This window comes from Ambystoma mexicanum, chromosome 2q, assembly GCF_040938575.1.
Source record: "Ambystoma mexicanum isolate Mex_15411 chromosome 2q, UKY_AmexF1_1, whole genome shotgun sequence".
NCBI classification, from domain to species: domain Eukaryota; kingdom Metazoa; phylum Chordata; class Amphibia; order Caudata; family Ambystomatidae; genus Ambystoma; species Ambystoma mexicanum.
Genome location: NC_090924.1, coordinates 127,431,029 through 127,447,732, shown reverse-complemented (window position 1 = coordinate 127,447,732; position 16,704 = coordinate 127,431,029). Strand labels below are relative to the sequence as shown.

Here is a 16,704-nt window from a genome sequence, read left to right as displayed (position 1 = left end):
GGTACACTAACCTATGTAACTAATATGGACCATTTCAGAGGACGGAGCGGACCCAACTGTGATCCCAGAGACCCAAATACCCAGCAGTAGGGAAAATAAATCCTCTCTGTGCTCTGCAACATTACATACACAAAATGCAAGCGCGTGCATTTTTTTATTGGCCCCATATACAGAATACATGTGAGGATGCTTGCCTTCCCAGTGTATTTCTCAAGCTCTTGAGAGCATATGCTATTTCCATGAGAACGCAAATAAGTTCATACTTTACATTTGTGTGTGACAAAAGGGGAAAAAAACTATTTTGTGTAAAATGCCAGCAGAGAGTGTTTCTGCCCGGTCTCGAACCGGGGACCTTTCGCGTGTGTGATAACCACTACACTACAGAAACAGCTGCTTGCTCACCTTTGTAGGGACTGGGAGAACAGGTGCAAAGGGCAGTGCAAGTGGACCTGCTTAAAGACTAATCAAATGCCTTGCGCCTGAAGCTCACACAATCCAGCCTAAAACATACGTCCTATCAAGCATGCGCACATATACAAGTATGCCAGCTGAGGGCCTATGCAGCGTACAGAGGGAAGGACATATTTCCACTTTGAGATCGGACGGCCAAAACTCACAAGCAAATCAAGGAATGTTACTGAGAGCTAACAGAGAACACAAAGTGCTTGTCGCAAGGACATGGCACGCAAAGAGGTTCAGGAAGTGAATTGTTCATCGACTACTGCTTACCGAGAAAACCAGAGAGTCTGTCCAATGAAAATAACATTGAAAAAACAAAAAAAAGGAGCTCAAGTTAACCACCTTGATTGGGCTCGTCCGGGATTTGAACCCGGGACCTCTCGCACCCAAAGCGAGAATCATACCCCTAGACCAACGAGCCACGGTCCTTTGAGCATTTGACGGAATTGTCCTCAGCGTTTGCACCCCCCTTAGGATTCGAGGCCAAGAATGCCTATTCCTGAAGTTTGTTCCTGCCGCTGAAAGCCTTGTCGGTGTATGAGCCAAATGAATGCCCCAGTCGGCACGCTCTGACTGTCTTCACAGGTCTCCTCCTCATCCCGAAGGTTGGTGGCCCATTGACATCAGGGTGGAAGGTGCTTGCGATACACTGTTCCTTCCTTCCTTCCTTCCTTCCTTTATTCCTCTTATGCTGTTCATGTAATAAGAGGGGACGATACACAGAAGAGAGAAAGTGGCCCAACACACTAGACTAGCAGTCTTCTGATCAATCTGCAGCTGGCAAGGTGGGGGAGAGCCTTTATTTTGCACCTGCTGGGATCTGCATTGGCAGAAGCTCTGAGGGCTGGGCCTTTCCTTTTGCCTGTAAAAACAAAAAGCAGCCCTCCTCCCTCCAGCCCTGAGAGCATGGGCGTGACACTGGAAAAAGCAGCATCTCCCCTTTGGTAAAGATGACCATTGCACAGCTGCTCACTCAGAGCTCGATCGTGCTCGATCAGGCGAGATATATTTAGGTCACCAGCAAAGTCTGTTCTCTTTTCTTGCGTAGGGTGAGCATTCACAGAGCCCAGCTTCGTTGACAAGAGTGCAAAAGGTGTATACTAAAAGCTTTCTGCTTTACTTGAGCGCCATGGCCGTTATTATATTTTGGCTGCTCCAAGCAATCTCTGTCCAGCCGATGCAAATTTCCAGCTCAAATTTTCCCAGCACTCAAAAAGTCCCTCCTCCCGCCAGCTCTGCTTTCAGGAAGTTCAGCAGAAGCAGTCCAACTTCTGTTCCCACTTCAGAGGAAAAGCTTTCTCGGGCCAGAGAAAGCCAGGGAATCACTGTACCGGCAAGTGCATTTCTTACAACTGGTAATCCCTCAGAACACAGAAATGAAGAAGCTGTATATGAAAATGTATTATTTCTTTGGTACACTAACCTATGTAACTAATATGGACCATTTCAGAGGACGGAGCGGACCCAACTGTGATCCCAGAGACCCAAATACCCAGCAGTAGGGAAAATAAATCCTCTCTGTGCTCTGCAACATTACATACACAAAATGCAAGCGCGTGCATTTTTTTATTGGCCCCATATACAGAATACATGTGAGGATGCTTGCCTTCCCAGTGTATTTCTCAAGCTCTTGAGAGCATATGCTATTTCCATGGGAACGCAAATAAGTTCATACTTTACATTTGTGTGTGACAAAAGGGGAAAAAAACTATTTTGTGTAAAATGCCAGCAGAGAGTGTTTCTGCCCGGTCTCAAACCGGGGACCTTTCGCGTGTGAGGCGAACGTGATAACCACTACACTACAGAAACAGCTGCTTGCTCACCTTTGTAGGGACTGGGAGAACAGGTGCAAAGGGCAGTGCAAGTGGACCTGCTTAAAGACTAATCAAATGCCTTGCGCCTGAAGCTCACACAATCCAGCCTAAAACATACGTCCTATCAAGCATGCGCACATATACAAGTATGCCAGCTGAGGGCCTATGCAGCGTACAGAGGGAAGGACATATTTCCACTTTGAGATCGGACGGCCAAAACTCACAAGCAAATCAAGGAATGTTACTGAGAGCTAACAGAGAACACAAAGTGCTTGTCGCAAGGACATGGCACGCAAAGAGGTTCAGGAAGTGAATTGTTCATCGACTACTGCTTACCGAGAAAACCAGAGAGTCTGTCCAATGAAAATAACATTGAAAAAACAAAAAAAAGGAGCTCAAGTTAACCACCTTGATTGGGCTCGTCCGGGATTTGAACCCGGGACCTCCCGCACCCAAAGCGAGAATCATACCCCTAGACCAACGAGCCACGGTTCTTTGAGCATTTGACGGAATTGTCCTCAGCGTTTGCACCCCCCTTAGGATTCGAGGCCAAGAATGCCTATTCCAGAAGTTTGTTCCTGCCGCTGAAAGCCTTGACGGTGTATGAGCCAAATGAATGCCCCAGTCGGCACGCTCTGACTGTCTTCACAGGTCTCCTCCTCATCCCGAAGGTTGGTGGCCCATTGACATCAGGGTGGAAGGTGCTTGCGATACACTGTTCCTTCCTTCCTTCCTTCCTTCCTTTATTCCTCTTATGCTGTTTATGTAATAAGAGGGGACGATACACAGAAGAGAGAAAGTGGCCCAACACACTAGACTAGCAGTCTTCTGATCAATCTGCAGCTGGCAAGGTGGGGGAGAGCCTTTATTTTGCACCTGCTGGGATCTGCATTGGCAGAAGCTCTGAGGGCTGGGCCTTTCCTTTTGCCTGTAAAAACAAAAAGCAGCCCTCCTCCCTCCAGCCCTGAGAGCATGGGCGTGACACTGGAAAAAGCAGCATCTCCCCTTTGGTAAAGATGACCATTGCACAGCTGCTCACTCAGAGCTCGATCGTGCTCGATCAGGCGAGATATATTTAGGTCACCAGCAAAGTCTGTTCTCTTTTCTTGCGTAGGGTGAGCATTCACAGAGCCCAGCTTCGTTGACAAGAGTGCAAAAGGTGTATACTAAAAGCTTTCTGCTTTACTTGAGCGGCATGGCCGTTATTGTATTTTGGCTGCTCCAAGCAATCTCTGTCCAGCCGATGCAAATTTCCAGCTCAAATTTTCCCAGCACTCAAAAAGTCCCTCCTCCCGCCAGCTCTGCTTTCAGGAAGTTCAGCAGAAGCAGTCCAACTTCTGTTCCCACTTCAGAGGAAAAGCTTTCTCGGGCCAGAGAAAGCCAGGGAATCACTGTACCGGCAAGTGCATTTCTTACAACTGGTAATCCCTCAGAACACAGAAATGAAGAAGCTGTATATGAAAATGTATTATTTCTTTGGTACACTAACATATGTAACTAATATGGACCATTTCAGAGGACGGAGCGGACCCAACTGTGATCCCAGAGACCCAAATACCCAGCAGTAGGGAAAATAAATCCTCTCTGTGCTCTGCAACATTACATACACAAAATGCAAGCGCGTGCATTTTTTTATTGGCCCCATATACAGAATACATGTGAGGATGCTTGCCTTCCCAGTGTATTTCTCAAGCTCTTGAGAGCATATGCTATTTCCATGGGAACGCAAATAAGTTCATACTTTACATTTGTGTGTGACAAAAGGGGAAAAAAACTATTTTGTGTAAAATGCCAGCAGAGAGTGTTTCTGCCCGGTCTCGAACCGGGGACCGTTCGCGTGTGAGGCGAACGTGATAACCACTACACTACAGAAACAGCTGCTTGCTCACCTTTGTAGGGACTGGGAGAACAGGTGCAAAGGGCAGTGCAAGTGGACCTGCTTAAAGACTAATCAAATGCCTTGCGCCTGAAGCTCACACAATCCAGCCTAAAACATACGTCCTATCAAGCATGCGCACATATACAAGTATGCCAGCTGAGGGCCTATGCAGCGTACAGAGGGAAGGACATATTTCCACTTTGAGATCGGACGGCCAAAACTCACAAGCAAATCAAGGAATGTTACTGAGAGCTAACAGAGAACACAAAGTGCTTGTCGCAAGGACATGGCACGCAAAGAGGTTCAGGAAGTGAATTGTTCATCGACTACTGCTTACCGAGAAAACCAGAGAGTCTGTCCAATGAAAATAACATTGAAAAAACAAAAAAAAGGAGCTCAAGTTAACCACCTTGATTGGGCTCGTCCGGGATTTGAACCCGGGACCTCTCGCACCCAAAGCGAGAATCATACCCCTAGACCAACGAGCCACGGTCCTTTGAGCATTTGACGGAATTGTCCTCAGCGTTTGCACCCCCCTTAGGATTCGAGGCCAAGAATGCCTATTCCTGAAGTTTGTTCCTGCCGCTGAAAGCCTTGTCGGTGTATGAGCCAAATGAATGCCCCAGTCGGCACGCTCTGACTGTCTTCACAGGTCTCCTCCTCATCCCGAAGGTTGGTGGCCCATTGACATCAGGGTGGAAGGTGCTTGCGATACACTGTTCCTTCCTTCCTTCCTTCCTTCCTTCCTTCCTTTATTCCTCTTATGCTGTTTATGTAATAAGAGGGGACGATACACAGAAGAGAGAAAGTGGCCCAACACACTAGACTAGCAGTCTTCTGATCAATCTGCAGCTGGCAAGGTGGGGGAGAGCCTTTATTTTGCACCTGCTGGGATCTGCATTGGCAGAAGCTCTGAGGGCTGGGCCTTTCCTTTTGCCTGTAAAAACAAAAAGCAGCCCTCCTCCCTCCAGCCCTGAGAGCATGGGCGTGACACTGGAAAAAGCAGCATCTCCCCTTTGGTAAAGATGACCATTGCACAGCTGCTCACTCAGAGCTCGATCGTGCTCGATCAGCGAGATATATTTAGGTCACCAGCAAAGTCTGTTCTCTTTTCTTGCGTAGGGTGAGCATTCACAGAGCCCAGCTTCGTTGACAAGAGTGCAAAAGGTGTATACTAAAAGCTTTCTGCTTTACTTGAGCGCCATGGCCGTTATTATATTTTGGCTGCTCCAAGCAATCTCTGTCCAGCCGATGCAAATTTCCAGCTCAAATTTTCCCAGCACTCAAAAAGTCCCTCCTCCCGCCAGCTCTGCTTTCAGGAAGTTCAGCAGAAGCAGTCCAACTTCTGTTCCCACTTCAGAGGAAAAGCTTTCTCGGGCCAGAGAAAGCCAGGGAATCACTGTACCGGCAAGTGCATTTCTTACAACTGGTAATCCCTCAGAACACAGAAATGAAGAAGCTGTATATGAAAATGTATTATTTCTTTGGTACACTAACCTATGTAACTAATATGGACCATTTCAGAGGACGGAGCGGACCCAACTGTGATCCCAGAGACCCAAATACCCAGCAGTAGGGAAAATAAATCCTCTCTGTGCTCTGCAACATTACATACACAAAATGCAAGCGCGTGCATTTTTTTATTGGCCCCATATACAGAATACATGTGAGGATGCTTGCCTTCCCAGTGTATTTCTCAAGCTCTTGAGAGCATATGCTATTTCCATGAGAACGCAAATAAGTTCATACTTTACATTTGTGTGTGACAAAAGGGGAAAAAAACTATTTTGTGTAAAATGCCAGCAGAGAGTGTTTCTGCCCGGTCTCGAACCGGGGACCTTTCGCGTGTGAGGCGACCGTGATAACCACTACACTACAGAAACAGCTGCTTGCTGACCTTTGTAGGGACTGGGAGAACAGGTGCAAAGGGCAGTGCAAGTGGACCTGCTTAAAGACTAATCAAATGCCTTGCGCCTGAAGCTCACACAATCCAGCCTAAAACATACGTCCTATCAAGCATGCGCACATATACAAGTATGCCAGCTGAGGGCCTATGCAGCGTACAGAGGGAAGGACATATTTCCACTTTGAGATCGGACGGCCAAAACTCACAAGCAAATCAAGGAATGTTACTGAGAGCTAACAGAGAACACAAAGTGCTTGTCGCAAGGACATGGCACGCAAAGAGGTTCAGGAAGTGAATTGTTCATCGACTACTGCTTACCGAGAAAACCAGAGAGTCTGTCCAATGAAAATAACATTGAAAAAACAAAAAAAAGGAGCTCAAGTTAACCACCTTGATTGGGCTCGTCCGGGATTTGAACCCGGGACCTCTCGCACCCAAAGCGAGAATCATACCCCTAGACCAACGAGCCACGGTCCTTTGAGCATTTGACGGAATTGTCCTCAGCGTTTGCACCCCCCTTAGGATTCGAGGCCAAGAATGCCTATTCCTGAAGTTTGTTCCTGCCGCTGAAAGCCTTGTCGGTGTATGAGCCAAATGAATGCCCCAGTCGGCACGCTCTGACTGTCTTCACAGGTCTCCTCCTCATCCCGAAGGTTGGTGGCCCATTGACATCAGGGTGGAAGGTGCTTGCGATACACTGTTCCTTCCTTCCTTCCTTCCTTCCTTCCTTCCTTTATTCCTCTTATGCTGTTTATGTAATAAGAGGGGACGATACACAGAAGAGAGAAAGTGGCCCAACACACTAGACTAGCAGTCTTCTGATCAATCTGCAGCTGGCAAGGTGGGGGAGAGCCTTTATTTTGCACCTGCTGGGATCTGCATTGGCAGAAGCTCTGAGGGCTGGGCCTTTCCTTTTGCCTGTAAAAACAAAAAGCAGCCCTCCTCCCTCCAGCCCTGAGAGCATGGGCGTGACACTGGAAAAAGCAGCATCTCCCCTTTGGTAAAGATGACCATTGCACAGCTGCTCACTCAGAGCTCGATCGTGCTCGATCAGGCGAGATATATTTAGGTCACCAGCAAAGTCTGTTCTCTTTTCTTGCGTAGGGTGAGCATTCACAGAGCCCAGCTTCGTTGACAAGAGTGCAAAAGGTGTATACTAAAAGCTTTCTGCTTTACTTGAGCGCCATGGCCGTTATTATATTTTGGCTGCTCCAAGCAATCTCTGTCCAGCCGATGCAAATTTCCAGCTCAAATTTTCCCAGCACTCAAAAAGTCCCTCCTCCCGCCAGCTCTGCTTTCAGGAAGTTCAGCAGAAGCAGTCCAACTTCTGTTCCCACTTCAGAGGAAAAGCTTTCTCGGGCCAGAGAAAGCCAGGGAATCACTGTACCGGCAAGTGCATTTCTTACAACTGGTAATCCCTCAGAACACAGAAATGAAGAAGCTGTATATGAAAATGTATTATTTCTTTGGTACACTAACCTATGTAACTAATATGGACCATTTCAGAGGACGGAGCGGACCCAACTGTGATCCCAGAGACCCAAATACCCAGCAGTAGGGAAAATAAATCCTCTCTGTGCTCTGCAACATTACATACACAAAATGCAAGCGCGTGCATTTTTTTATTGGCCCCATATACAGAATACATGTGAGGATGCTTGCCTTCCCAGTGTATTTCTCAAGCTCTTGAGAGCATATGCTATTTCCATGGGAACGCAAATAAGTTCATACTTTACATTTGTGTGTGACAAAAGGGGAAAAAAACTATTTTGTGTAAAATGCCAGCAGAGAGTGTTTCTGCCCGGTCTCGAACCGGGGACCTTTCGCGTGTGAGGCGAACGTGATAACCACTACACTACAGAAACAGCTGCTTGCTCACCTTTGTAGGGACTGGGAGAACAGGTGCAAAGGGCAGTGCAAGTGGACCTGCTTAAAGACTAATCAAATGCCTTGCGCCTGAAGCTCACACAATCCAGCCTAAAACATACGTCCTATCAAGCATGCGCACATATACAAGTATGCCAGCTGAGGGCCTATGCAGCGTACAGAGGGAAGGACATATTTCCACTTTGAGATCGGACGGCCAAAACTCACAAGCAAATCAAGGAATGTTACTGAGAGCTAACAGAGAACACAAAGTGCTTGTCGCAAGGACATGGCACGCAAAGAGGTTCAGGAAGTGAATTGTTCATCGACTACTGCTTACCGAGAAAACCAGAGAGTCTGTCCAATGAAAATAACATTGAAAAAACAAAAAAAAGGAGCTCAAGTTAACCACCTTGATTGGGCTTGTCCGGGATTTGAACCCGGGACCTCTCGCACCCAAAGCGAGAATCATACCCCTAGACCAACGAGCCACGGTCCTTTGAGCATTTGACGGAATTGTCCTCAGCGTTTGCACCCCCCTTAGGATTCGAGGCCAAGAATGCCTATTCCTGAAGTTTGTTCCTGCCGCTGAAAGCCTTGTCGGTGTATGAGCCAAATGAATGCCCCAGTCGGCACGCTCTGACTGTCTTCACAGGTCTCCTCCTCATCCCGAAGGTTGGTGGCCCATTGACATCAGGGTGGAAGGTGCTTGCGATACACTGTTCCTTCCTTCCTTCCTTCCTTCCTTTATTCCTCTTATGCTGTTTATGTAATAAGAGGGGACGATACACAGAAGAGAGAAAGTGGCCCAACACACTAGACTAGCAGTCTTCTGATCAATCTGCAGCTGGCAAGGTGGGGGAGAGCCTTTATTTTGCACCTGCTGGGATCTGCATTGGCAGAAGCTCTGAGGGCTGGGCCTTTCCTTTTGCCTGTAAAAACAAAAAGCAGCCCTCCTCCCTCCAGCCCTGAGAGCATGGGCGTGACACTGGAAAAAGCAGCATCTCCCCTTTGGTAAAGATGACCATTGCACAGCTGCTCACTCAGAGCTCGATCGTGCTCGATCAGGCGAGATATATTTAGGTCACCAGCAAAGTCTGTTCTCTTTTCTTGCGTAGGGTGAGCATTCACAGAGCCCAGCTTCGTTGACAAGAGTGCAAAAGGTGTATACTAAAAGCTTTCTGCTTTACTTGAGCGGCATGGCCGTTATTATATTTTGGCTGCTCCAAGCAATCTCTGTCCAGCCGATGCAAATTTCCAGCTCAAATTTTCCCAGCACTCAAAAAGTCCCTCCTCCCGCCAGCTCTGCTTTCAGGAAGTTCAGCAGAAGCAGTCCAACTTCTGTTCCCACTTCAGAGGAAAAGCTTTCTCGGGCCAGAGAAAGCCAGGGAATCACTGTACCGGCAAGTGCATTTCTTACAACTGGTAATCCCTCAGAACACAGAAATGAAGAAGCTGTATATGAAAATGTATTATTTCTTTGGTACACTAACCTATGTAACTAATATGGACCATTTCAGAGGACGGAGCGGACCCAACTGTGATCCCAGAGACCCAAATACCCAGCAGTAGGGAAAATAAATCCTCTCTGTGCTCTGCAACATTACATACACAAAATGCAAGCGCGTGCATTTTTTTATTGGCCCCATATACAGAATACATGTGAGGATGCTTGCCTTCCCAGTGTATTTCTCAAGCTCTTGAGAGCATATGCTATTTCCATGGGAACGCAAATAAGTTCATACTTTACATTTGTGTGTGACAAAAGGGGAAAAAAACTATTTTGTGTAAAATGCCAGCAGAGAGTGTTTCTGCCCGGTCTCGAACCGGGGACCGTTCGCGTGTGAGGCGAACGTGATAACCACTACACTACAGAAACAGCTGCTTGCTCACCTTTGTAGGGACTGGGAGAACAGGTGCAAAGGGCAGTGCAAGTGGACCTGCTTAAAGACTAATCAAATGCCTTGCGCCTGAAGCTCACACAATCCAGCCTAAAACATACGTCCTATCAAGCATGCGCACATATACAAGTATGCCAGCTGAGGGCCTATGCAGCGTACAGAGGGAAGGACATATTTCCACTTTGAGATCGGACGGCCAAAACTCACAAGCAAATCAAGGAATGTTACTGAGAGCTAACAGAGAACACAAAGTGCTTGTCGCAAGGACATGGCACGCAAAGAGGTTCAGGAAGTGAATTGTTCATCGACTACTGCTTACCGAGAAAACCAGAGAGTCTGTCCAATGAAAATAACATTGAAAAAACAATAAAAAGGAGCTCAAGTTAACCACCTTGATTGGGCTCGTTCGGGATTTGAACCCGGGACCTCTCGCACCCAAAGCGAGAATCATACCCCTAGACCAACGAGCCACGGTCCTTTGAGCATTTGACGGAATTGTCCTCAGCGTTTGCACCCCCCTTAGGATTCGAGGCCAAGAATGCCTATTCCAGAAGTTTGTTCCTGCCGCTGAAAGCCTTGACGGTGTATGAGCCAAATGAATGCCCCAGTCGGCACGCTCTGACTGTCTTCACAGGTCTCCTCCTCATCCCGAAGGTTGGTGGCCCATTGACATCAGGGTGGAAGGTGCTTGCGATACACTGTTCCTTCCTTCCTTCCTTCCTTCCTTTATTCCTCTTATGCTGTTTATGTAATAAGAGGGGACGATACACAGAAGAGAGAAAGTGGCCCAACACACTAGACTAGCAGTCTTCTGATCAATCTGCAGCTGGCAAGGTGGGGGAGAGCCTTTATTTTGCACCTGCTGGGATCTGCATTGGCAGAAGCTCTGAGGGCTGGGCCTTTCCTTTTGCCTGTAAAAACAAAAAGCAGCCCTCCTCCCTCCAGCCCTGAGAGCATGGGCGTGACACTGGAAAAAGCAGCATCTCCCCTTTGGTAAAGATGACCATTGCACAGCTGCTCACTCAGAGCTCGATCGTGCTCGATCAGGCGAGATATATTTAGGTCACCAGCAAAGTCTGTTCTCTTTTCTTGCGTAGGGTGAGCATTCACAGAGCCCAGCTTCGTTGACAAGAGTGCAAAAGGTGTATACTAAAAGCTTTCTGCTTTACTTGAGCGCCATGGCCGTTATTATATTTTGGCTGCTCCAAGCAATCTCTGTCCAGCCGATGCAAATTTCCAGCTCAAATTTTCCCAGCACTCAAAAAGTCCCTCCTCCCGCCAGCTCTGCTTTCAGGAAGTTCAGCAGAAGCAGTCCAACTTCTGTTCCCACTTCAGAGGAAAAGCTTTCTCGGGCCAGAGAAAGCCAGGGAATCACTGTACCGGCAAGTGCATTTCTTACAACTGGTAATCCCTCAGAACACAGAAATGAAGAAGCTGTATATGAAAATGTATTATTTCTTTGGTACACTAACCTATGTAACTAATATGGACCATTTCAGAGGACGGAGCGGACCCAACTGTGATCCCAGAGACCCAAATACCCAGCAGTAGGGAAAATAAATCCTCTCTGTGCTCTGCAACATTACATATACAAAATGCAAGCGCGTGCATTTTTTTATTGGCCCCATATACAGAATACATGTGAGGATGCTTGCCTTCCCAGTGTATTTCTCAAGCTCTTGAGAGCATATGCTATTTCCATGGGAACGCAAATAAGTTCATACTTTACATTTGTGTGTGACAAAAGGGGAAAAAAACTATTTTGTGTAAAATGCCAGCAGAGAGTGTTTCTGCCCGGTCTCGAACCGGGGACCTTTCGCGTGTGAGGCGAACGTGATAACCACTACACTACAGAAACAGCTGCTTGCTCACCTTTGTAGGGACTGGGAGAACAGGTGCAAAGGGCAGTGCAAGTGGACCTGCTTAAAGACTAATCAAATGCCTTGCGCCTGAAGCTCACACAATCCAGCCTAAAACATACGTCCTATCAAGCATGCGCACATATACAAGTATGCCAGCTGAGGGCCTATGCAGCGTACAGAGGGAAGGACATATTTCCACTTTGAGATCGGACGGCCAAAACTCACAAGCAAATCAAGGAATGTTACTGAGAGCTAACAGAGAACACAAAGTGCTTGTCGCAAGGACATGGCACGCAAAGAGGTTCAGGAAGTGAATTGTTCATCGACTACTGCTTACCGAGAAAACCAGAGAGTCTGTCCAATGAAAATAACATTGAAAAAACAAAAAAAAGGAGCTCAAGTTAACCACCTTGATTGGGCTCGTTCGGGATTTGAACCCGGGACCTCCCGCACCCAAAGCGAGAATCATACCCCTAGACCAACGAGCCACGGTCCTTTGAGCATTTGACGGAATTGTCCTCAGCGTTTGCACCCCCCTTAGGATTCAAGGCCAAGAATGCCTATTCCAGAAGTTTGTTCCTGCCGCTGAAAGCCTTGACGGTGTATGAGCCAAATGAATGCCCCAGTCGGCACGCTCTGACTGTCTTCACAGGTCTCCTCCTCATCCCGAAGGTTGGTGGCCCATTGACATCAGGGTGGAAGGTGCTTGCGATACACTGTTCCTTCCTTCCTTCCTTCCTTCCTTTATTCCTCTTATGCTGTTTATGTAATAAGAGGGGACGATACACAGAAGAGAGAAAGTGGCCCAACACACTAGACTAGCAGTCTTCTGATCAATCTGCAGCTGGCAAGGTGGGGGAGAGCCTTTATTTTGCACCTGCTGGGATCTGCATTGGCAGAAGCTCTGAGGGCTGGGCCTTTCCTTTTGCCTGTAAAAACAAAAAGCAGCCCTCCTCCCTCCAGCCCTGAGAGCATGGGCGTGACACTGGAAAAAGCAGCATCTCCCCTTTGGTAAAGATGACCATTGCACAGCTGCTCACTCAGAGCTCGATCGTGCTCGATCAGGCGAGATATATTTAGGTCACCAGCAAAGTCTGTTCTCTTTTCTTGCGTAGGGTGAGCATTCACAGAGCCCAGCTTCGTTGACAAGAGTGCAAAAGGTGTATACTAAAAGCTTTCTGCTTTACTTGAGCGCCATGGCCGTTATTATATTTTGGCTGCTCCAAGCAATCTCTGTCCAGCCGATGCAAATTTCCAGCTCAAATTTTCCCAGCACTCAAAAAGTCCCTCCTCCCGCCAGCTCTGCTTTCAGGAAGTTCAGCAGAAGCAGTCCAACTTCTGTTCCCACTTCAGAGGAAAAGCTTTCTCGGGCCAGAGAAAGCCAGGGAATCACTGTACCGGCAAGTGCATTTCTTACAACTGGTAATCCCTCAGAACACAGAAATGAAGAAGCTGTATATGAAAATGTATTATTTCTTTGGTACACTAACCTATGTAACTAATATGGACCATTTCAGAGGACGGAGCGGACCCAACTGTGATCCCAGAGACCCAAATACCCAGCAGTAGGGAAAATAAATCCTCTCTGTGCTCTGCAACATTACATATACAAAATGCAAGCGCGTGCATTTTTTTATTGGCCCCATATACAGAATACATGTGAGGATGCTTGCCTTCCCAGTGTATTTCTCAAGCTCTTGAGAGCATATGCTATTTCCATGGGAACGCAAATAAGTTCATACTTTACATTTGTGTGTGACAAAAGGGGAAAAAAACTATTTTGTGTAAAATGCCAGCAGAGAGTGTTTCTGCCCGGTCTCGAACCGGGGACCTTTCGCGTGTGAGGCGAACGTGATAACCACTACACTACAGAAACAGCTGCTTGCTCACCTTTGTAGGGACTGGGAGAACAGGTGCAAAGGGCAGTGCAAGTGGACCTGCTTAAAGACTAATCAAATGCCTTGCGCCTGAAGCTCACACAATCCAGCCTAAAACATACGTCCTATCAAGCATGCGCACATATACAAGTATGCCAGCTGAGGGCCTATGCAGCGTACAGAGGGAAGGACATATTTCCACTTTGAGATCGGACGGCCAAAACTCACAAGCAAATCAAGGAATGTTACTGAGAGCTAACAGAGAACACAAAGTGCTTGTCGCAAGGACATGGCACGCAAAGAGGTTCAGGAAGTGAATTGTTCATCGACTACTGCTTACCGAGAAAACCAGAGAGTCTGTCCAATGAAAATAACATTGAAAAAACAAAAAAAAGGAGCTCAAGTTAACCACCTTGATTGGGCTCGTCCGGGATTTGAACCCGGGACCTCTCGCACCCAAAGCGAGAATCATACCCCTAGACCAACGAGCCACAGCCCTTTGAGCATTTGACGGAATTGTCCTCAGCGTTTGCACCCCCCTTAGGATTCGAGGCCAAGAATGCCTATTCCTGAAGTTTGTTCCTGCCGCTGAAAGCCTTGTCGGTGTATGAGCCAAATGAATGCCCCAGTCGGCACGCTCTGACTGTCTTCACAGGTCTCCTCCTCATCCCGAAGGTTGGTGGCCCATTGACATCAGGGTGGAAGGTGCTTGCGATACACTGTTCCTTCCTTCCTTCCTTCCTTCCTTCCTTTATTCCTCTTATGCTGTTTATGTAATAAGAGGGGACGATACACAGAAGAGAGAAAGTGGCCCAACACACTAGACTAGCAGTCTTCTGATCAATCTTCAGCTGGCAAGGTGGGGGAGAGCCTTTATTTTGCACCTGCTGGGATCTGCATTGGCAGAAGCTCTGAGGGCTGGGCCTTTCCTTTTGCCTGTAAAAACAAAAAGCAGCCCTCCTCCCTCCAGCCCTGAGAGCATGGGCGTGACACTGGAAAAAGCAGCATCTCCCCTTTGGTAAAGATGACCATTGCACAGCTGCTCACTCAGAGCTCGATCGTGCTCGATCAGCGAGATATATTTAGGTCACCAGCAAAGTCTGTTCTCTTTTCTTGCGTAGGGTGAGCATTCACAGAGCCCAGCTTCGTTGACAAGAGTGCAAAAGGTGTATACTAAAAGCTTTCTGCTTTACTTGAGCGCCATGGCCGTTATTATATTTTGGCTGCTCCAAGCAATCTCTGTCCAGCCGATGCAAATTTCCAGCTCAAATTTTCCCAGCACTCAAAAAGTCCCTCCTTCCGCCAGCTCTGCTTTCAGGAAGTTCAGCAGAAGCAGTCCAACTTCTGTTCCCACTTCAGAGGAAAAGCTTTCTCGGGCCAGAGAAAGCCAGGGAATCACTGTACCGGCAAGTGCATTTCTTACAACTGGTAATCCCTCAGAACACAGAAATGAAGAAGCTGTATATGAAAATGTATTATTTCTTTGGTACACTAACCTATGTAACTAATATGGACCATTTCAGAGGACGGAGCGGACCCAACTGTGATCCCAGAGACCCAAATACCCAGCAGTAGGGAAAATAAATCCTCTCTGTGCTCTGCAACATTACATACACAAAATGCAAGCGCGTGCATTTTTTTATTGGCCCCATATACAGAATACATGTGAGGATGCTTGCCTTCCCAGTGTATTTCTCAAGCTCTTGAGAGCATATGCTATTTCCATGGGAACGCAAATAAGTTCATACTTTACATTTGTGTGTGACAAAAGGGGAAAAAAACTATTTTGTGTAAAATGCCAGCAGAGAGTGTTTCTGCCCGGTCTCGAACCGGGGACCTTTCGCGTGTGAGGCGAACGTGATAACCACTACACTACAGAAACAGCTGCTTGCTCACCTTTGTAGGGACTGGGAGAACAGGTGCAAAGGGCAGTGCAAGTGGACCTGCTTAAAGACTAATCAAATGCCTTGCGCCTGAAGCTCACACAATCCAGCCTAAAACATACGTCCTATCAAGCATGCGCACATATACAAGTATGCCAGCTGAGGGCCTATGCAGCGTACAGAGGGAAGGACATATTTCCACTTTGAGATCGGACGGCCAAAACTCACAAGCAAATCAAGGAATGTTACTGAGAGCTAACAGAGAACACAAAGTGCTTGTCGCAAGGACATGGCACGCAAAGAGGTTCGGGAAGTGAATTGTTCATCGACTACTGCTTACCGAGAAAACCAGAGAGTCTGTCCAATGAAAATAACATTGAAAAAACAAAAAAAAGGAGCTCAAGTTAACCACCTTGATTGGGCTCGTCCGGGATTTGAACCCGGGACCTCTCGCACCCAAAGCGAGAATCATACCCCTAGACCAACGAGCCACGGTCCTTTGAGCATTTGACGGAATTGTCCTCAGCGTTTGCACCCCCCTTAGGATTCGAGGCCAAGAATGCCTATTCCTGAAGTTTGTTCCTGCCGCTGAAAGCCTTGTCGGTGTATGAGCCAAATGAATGCCCCAGTCGGCACGCTCTGACTGTCTTCACAGGTCTCCTCCTCATCCCGAAGGTTGGTGGCCCATTGACATCAGGGTGGAAGGTGCTTGCGATACACTGTTCCTTTCTTCCTTCCTTCCTTCCTTCCTTTATTCCTCTTATGCTGTTTATGTAATAAGAGGGGACGATACACAGAAGAGAGAAAGTGGCCCAACACACTAGACTAGCAGTCTTCTGATCAATCTGCAGCTGGCAAGGTGGGGGAGAGCCTTTATTTTGCACCTGCTGGGATCTGCATTGGCAGAAGCTCTGAGGGCTGGGCCTTTCCTTTTGCCTGTAAAAACAAAAAGCAGCCCTCCTCCCTCCAGCCCTGAGAGCATGGGCGTGACACTGGAAAAAGCAGCATCTCCCCTTTGGTAAAGATGACCATTGCACAGCTGCTCACTCAGAGCTCGATCGTGCTCGATCAGCGAGATATATTTAGGTCACCAGCAAAGTCTGTTCTCTTTTCTTGCGTAGGGTGAGCATTCACAGAGCCCAGCTTCGTTGACAAGAGTGCAAAAGGTGTATACTAAAAGCTTTCTGCTTTACTTGAGCGCCATGGCCGTTATTATATTTTGGCTGCTCCAAGCAATCTCTGTCCAGCCGATGCAAA

General features: G+C 47.5%; 16 non-coding genes across 16 annotated transcripts; all 16 read right to left on the bottom strand.

Moving 5' to 3' along the window:
- Positions 1 to 808: 808 nt before the first annotated feature.
- On the bottom strand, positions 809 to 880 carry TRNAP-UGG (transfer RNA proline (anticodon UGG)). The gene has a single exon. It is a non-coding gene; the product is annotated as a tRNA-Pro (tRNA).
- Positions 881 to 2,195: 1,315 nt separating this feature from the next.
- On the bottom strand, positions 2,196 to 2,268 carry TRNAV-CAC (transfer RNA valine (anticodon CAC)). The gene has a single exon. It is a non-coding gene; the product is annotated as a tRNA-Val (tRNA).
- A 420-nt stretch (positions 2,269 to 2,688) lies between these two features.
- TRNAP-UGG (transfer RNA proline (anticodon UGG)) lies at positions 2,689 to 2,760 on the bottom strand. Its single transcript has one exon. It is a non-coding gene; the product is annotated as a tRNA-Pro (tRNA).
- A 1,315-nt stretch (positions 2,761 to 4,075) lies between these two features.
- Positions 4,076 to 4,148, bottom strand: TRNAV-CAC (transfer RNA valine (anticodon CAC)). The gene has a single exon. It is a non-coding gene; the product is annotated as a tRNA-Val (tRNA).
- A 420-nt stretch (positions 4,149 to 4,568) lies between these two features.
- TRNAP-UGG (transfer RNA proline (anticodon UGG)) lies at positions 4,569 to 4,640 on the bottom strand. The gene has a single exon. It is a non-coding gene; the product is annotated as a tRNA-Pro (tRNA).
- A 1,322-nt stretch (positions 4,641 to 5,962) lies between these two features.
- On the bottom strand, positions 5,963 to 6,035 carry TRNAV-CAC (transfer RNA valine (anticodon CAC)). Its single transcript has one exon. It is a non-coding gene; the product is annotated as a tRNA-Val (tRNA).
- A 420-nt stretch (positions 6,036 to 6,455) lies between these two features.
- Positions 6,456 to 6,527, bottom strand: TRNAP-UGG (transfer RNA proline (anticodon UGG)). The gene has a single exon. It is a non-coding gene; the product is annotated as a tRNA-Pro (tRNA).
- Positions 6,528 to 7,850: 1,323 nt separating this feature from the next.
- On the bottom strand, positions 7,851 to 7,923 carry TRNAV-CAC (transfer RNA valine (anticodon CAC)). The gene has a single exon. It is a non-coding gene; the product is annotated as a tRNA-Val (tRNA).
- A 420-nt stretch (positions 7,924 to 8,343) lies between these two features.
- TRNAP-UGG (transfer RNA proline (anticodon UGG)) lies at positions 8,344 to 8,415 on the bottom strand. Its single transcript has one exon. It is a non-coding gene; the product is annotated as a tRNA-Pro (tRNA).
- A 1,315-nt stretch (positions 8,416 to 9,730) lies between these two features.
- TRNAV-CAC (transfer RNA valine (anticodon CAC)) lies at positions 9,731 to 9,803 on the bottom strand. Its single transcript has one exon. It is a non-coding gene; the product is annotated as a tRNA-Val (tRNA).
- A 420-nt stretch (positions 9,804 to 10,223) lies between these two features.
- Positions 10,224 to 10,295, bottom strand: TRNAP-UGG (transfer RNA proline (anticodon UGG)). Its single transcript has one exon. It is a non-coding gene; the product is annotated as a tRNA-Pro (tRNA).
- Positions 10,296 to 11,610: 1,315 nt separating this feature from the next.
- On the bottom strand, positions 11,611 to 11,683 carry TRNAV-CAC (transfer RNA valine (anticodon CAC)). Its single transcript has one exon. It is a non-coding gene; the product is annotated as a tRNA-Val (tRNA).
- Positions 11,684 to 13,490: 1,807 nt separating this feature from the next.
- Positions 13,491 to 13,563, bottom strand: TRNAV-CAC (transfer RNA valine (anticodon CAC)). The gene has a single exon. It is a non-coding gene; the product is annotated as a tRNA-Val (tRNA).
- A 420-nt stretch (positions 13,564 to 13,983) lies between these two features.
- On the bottom strand, positions 13,984 to 14,055 carry TRNAP-UGG (transfer RNA proline (anticodon UGG)). Its single transcript has one exon. It is a non-coding gene; the product is annotated as a tRNA-Pro (tRNA).
- Positions 14,056 to 15,373: 1,318 nt separating this feature from the next.
- Positions 15,374 to 15,446, bottom strand: TRNAV-CAC (transfer RNA valine (anticodon CAC)). Its single transcript has one exon. It is a non-coding gene; the product is annotated as a tRNA-Val (tRNA).
- Positions 15,447 to 15,866: 420 nt separating this feature from the next.
- TRNAP-UGG (transfer RNA proline (anticodon UGG)) lies at positions 15,867 to 15,938 on the bottom strand. The gene has a single exon. It is a non-coding gene; the product is annotated as a tRNA-Pro (tRNA).
- Positions 15,939 to 16,704: the final 766 nt, after the last annotated feature.